Source organism: Coregonus clupeaformis, chromosome 18 (genome assembly GCF_020615455.1).
Source record: "Coregonus clupeaformis isolate EN_2021a chromosome 18, ASM2061545v1, whole genome shotgun sequence".
NCBI classification, from domain to species: domain Eukaryota; kingdom Metazoa; phylum Chordata; class Actinopteri; order Salmoniformes; family Salmonidae; genus Coregonus; species Coregonus clupeaformis.
In genome coordinates this window covers 36,926,577-36,931,016 of record NC_059209.1, presented here as the reverse complement: position 1 = coordinate 36,931,016, position 4,440 = coordinate 36,926,577, and positions in this window count along the sequence as shown.

The window sequence follows — 4,440 nt, the reverse complement described above, 5'->3', positions numbered from 1 at the left end:
TGATCATCATCATCATAATCTTCAAGTTCCATCCTCCTGAACCTCACTCCACCCTTAGTTTCCAGACATCTCGTTTTCTTCTTACTTTTGGAGTTTGGATTCATCTTTATGGTCGTTTCTGCTTGTCTTCTCTATATTATTCGTTCATCTTCATCTCTGATGCAATAATCACCCTCCTGAATGATCACTGGAAGCTGAGGATAGACGTCCTTAAACTCTACTTCTTTCTCATAAGGTGGGGGTCTTTTTGCTGAATCCATATGTGAGAAAGGTGTACTGACTTCTGTCATTAATTTTTCTGTCGCCTTCTCTTCTTTTACCATTTTCTCTATACCTCTGTTTCTTTTATCGTTTGTATCTTTCATCAGTTTTTGTCCTTCATTTTCAAACAGCTTAAGAACACCCAGCTCTCTTTGTCTCTTTTCTTTACGTTGTTCCCTTTTTTTTCCCCTTCTTTTGATCTGCCTTATAAATTGACAGAAGCACTTTCATTATGTTGATGACGTCAGGGTTAAGAGTCCCTTCCACTGGCCATGGTTGTTCAATGTCAGGCCAACGTTTATTCCATTTTCCAGATAATCTTGCAATACCATTAACTAGAGGATTACTATTTTGTACTACATCAACAGGAGTAATTACTTACATAGTTTTTATGTCCTTTTTCTCCATTGTAACAACTCTTTTATATTCCTTTATTGTGAATTATTTTTATTATTTTAGACTATGTAGCTTATGGTTCCCTCCCTTTTTTTATTTATTTAATGTTTTCAATTTTTTATTTTTTTTATTTTTTTTAATTAAACAATTAATCAATTAATTAAATAATTAATCAATCAATCAATATATGTATAATGTTTTTTTTATTTATTTATTTATTTTTTATATATTTTTTTTTTTTTTTTTTAGCAATTTATTAATTAGTGGCAATCTTACCACATCCGATCAGGAAAAGTAAAGGAAAGTAGTCAACTTCAGAGCAATCCAAAAAAGAAAGACCTGTAATCCAGCAACGCTACAGCACTCACAAACCAATTGCTTAATAAGCACCCAATGACCTTAATTTTACAGAATAATGTCAGTGCTCGATTTCCAACACAACTCTAATCAAACCAACTTATGCATAAAAACTCCAATATGCAATTACATCAATTGATCAGTCTGTTGCCAAGTCCCTGTCAAATTGTCACAACATGAAATATGCTAGGCACACAAAACATCCTGTATGGGAAGGTAAGTTTTGTAAATAGAACAGTACTGGCCTTAATTTGACTGGATCCGTTGCAGCACACCCTGTCGCATGATGTACTTGTCAGCACCTCCTCTCTCTCTCTGTCTCCTCCTTCTCGTCTCTCATTTGACAGAAGAACAAAGAACAGACAAGAATTTAGTATTTTATGCACTCACTGAGTTATTTCAACCATTCAATATTCCTCTGTTCACATTCGCGCTAAGAAATAAGCAAACAACTTAACTCAGGAATATTTATAGATAGCTCAATAACTTTTTAATTTATTTATTTTTAATCCATCAACATACAGTGGGGAAAAAAAGTATTTAGTCAGCCACCAATTGTGCAAGTTCTCCCACTTAAAAAGATGAGAGAGGCCTGTAATTTTCATCATAGGTACACATCAACTATGACAGACAAATTGAGGAAAAAAAATCCAGAAAATCACATTGTAGGATTTTTAATTAATTTATTTGCAAATTACGGTGGAAAATAAGTATTTGGTCACCTACAAACAAGCAACATTTCTGGCTCTCACAGACCTGTAACTTCTTCTTTAAGAGGCTCCTCTGTCCTCCACTCGTTACCTGTATTAATGGCACCTGTTTGAACTTGTTATCAGTATAAAAGACACCTGTCCACAACCTCAAACAGACACACTCCAAACTCCACTATGGCCAAGACCAAAGAGCTGTCAAAGGACCCCATACCTACTGTGAAGCATGGGGGTGGAAACATCATGCTTTGGGGCTGTTTTTCTGCAAAGGGACCAGGACGACTGATCCGTGTAAAGGAAAGAATGAATGGGGCCATGTATCGTGAGATTTTGAGTGAAAACCTCCTTCCATCAGCAAGGGCATTGAAGATAAAACGTGGCTGGGTCTTTCAGCATGACAATGATCCCAAACACACCGCTCGGGCAACGAAGGAGTTGCTTCGTAAGAAGCATTTCAAGGTCCTGGAGTGGCCTAGCCAGTCTCCAGATCTCAACCCCATAGAAAATCTTTGGAGGGAGTTGAAAGTCCGTGTTGCCCAGCGACAGCCCCAAAACATCACTGCTATAAAGGAGATCTGCATGGAGGAATGGGCAAAAATACCAGCAACACTGTGTGAAAACCTTTTGAAGACTTACAGAAAACGTTTGACCTGTGTCATTGCCAACAAAGTGTCACGAATACCGCCGAGGCTGCCCCTCCTCCTTGTTCGGGCAGGCTTCGGCGTTCGTCGTCCCCGGAGTACTAGCTGCCACCGTTTGATGTTTCGATGTTTGTTTGGTCATGTCTAGTTTAGTGCACCTGTTTCGTATTCTGTCCTGATTATGTCACCTATAAGTTTCCCTGTGTTATGTTTTGGAGTTGTGTGTTGTTGTCCGCCTGTCGTTTGTCTTTGGTCGGTACCTGTTTGCACCTGTTTGTGTATTTTACGCGTTGCGCGTATTCTTTGCCTCCTGTGTGTTTCGAGGCCATTTATTTTTGTATTATCATTTTTGAGTCTCAGTAAAGTCATTTGACTTATCCGCTGTGTCCTGCGCCTGACTTTACCACCACATCCACTAGTGTACCGTGACACAAAGGGTATATAACAAAGTATTGAGAAACTTTTGTTATTGACCAAATACTTATTTTCCACCATCATTTGCAAATAAATTCATAAAAAATCCTACAATGTGATCTTCTGGATTTTGTTTTCTCATTTTGTCTGTCATAGTTGACGTGTACCTATGATGAAAATTACAGGCCTCTCTCATCTTTTTAAGTGGGAGAACTTGCACAATTGGTGGCTGACTAAATACTTTTTTCCCCCACTGTATCTCTAGTTTATCAATTCAATAGGTCTCAATCAAATAGTTTCATCGTTAAACAACAGCCGATTTAACAAACAGACTACTCTATTAGTGTCGAAATCTCCCCCTTCTTCTCTGTCTGCTCTGAGTCTGCGTCTCCCAGCAGCTCAGTGCAGGCAGGGGAGTGGCATATTTGCTCTACGTAACTCTAAACTCATAAAATCCCACGCATGCGTAGTTCATTCACCAATGCGATTTCAGAGTGAAAGGAGCTCCCAAGCAGCTCTCTCCCAGCTAAACAACAGAAAGTAGACAGACCAACTTTACCTCCGTTCTTTCCCCCAACAGACAAACAGTAACACTTAACAGAGCCAACAAAAAACATAGAACACAAATCCTATTTTGAAGTTTCTTAACTTCACTTATCCTAATCTGCAGATTTATAGTTATATTCTTATCCATTACAAAACATCTCTATACACTCTTAAAAACTCCTCCCTGTAGGCTCATGATATTCTAATAGTTAGTAAACGTTCTCTTTTTATAGAGAGTCATAAGATTTTTAACCTTAACGTCCTTCCAGGGGGCTCATATATAGTTAACAATTATTAACGTTCTCACCCACGGAGACTCATAAGATTTTTAACCTTAACTTACATATTTCCTTATAAAAACAAAAAACCCTGTCCTCAACCAAAACATATATATGTATATTTCTCTAACATAAATCTTATCCTAACATGAGTCGACACACAGTTTAAACACAACAGAGACGTCTATATATAAAAAAAATAAAAAAATCTCTCTCCCCCACACACACGTACACAGTTTAAGAGGCTTTTTTCCGTTCCTACAGACTCCTAAGGCAGTATTCTACCTCCATCGCGTCGTTTTTTTCCATTGTTCCTAAATTTCTGCTACCACGAGTTCGCGGATATTCAATGAGCGGTTACATCAAACATATACTTCGTCAACTATAAGTTGAGCGGTAACTTGCAATATAATGTATATACCACAAACTCCAGTCCCCGGGACTGACCTAAATTCACCTAATGTGCTTTTAGGATTTTCGGCCCATCCTAATGATCGCCTCGTTGGAGGGCTTATCATAGATTCGCGATGTCCTAATTTGTATACATTTTCCTTGGCCTTATTCCTTCATTCTATTCTTCAATAGTTATAGACACTCCCCCCCTGTTTGCGTTGCTTTCAACGCAAACAAATTTAGAAATTTAGAACGGACTCTCATCCCACAGCAAATAACAGCAAAATGCACACATAAGTCTTTCGAACGGTACATCTCCTCAGCGCACACACCCACATAAGCAAGCGAACCGACCAGCGCACAAAATTGTGAGAAATCTCACCTTATGAGCCGGCGTCTTGAGCGGGAGTCACTTCGTAGCTCATGAATGGAACACTGGAGAGA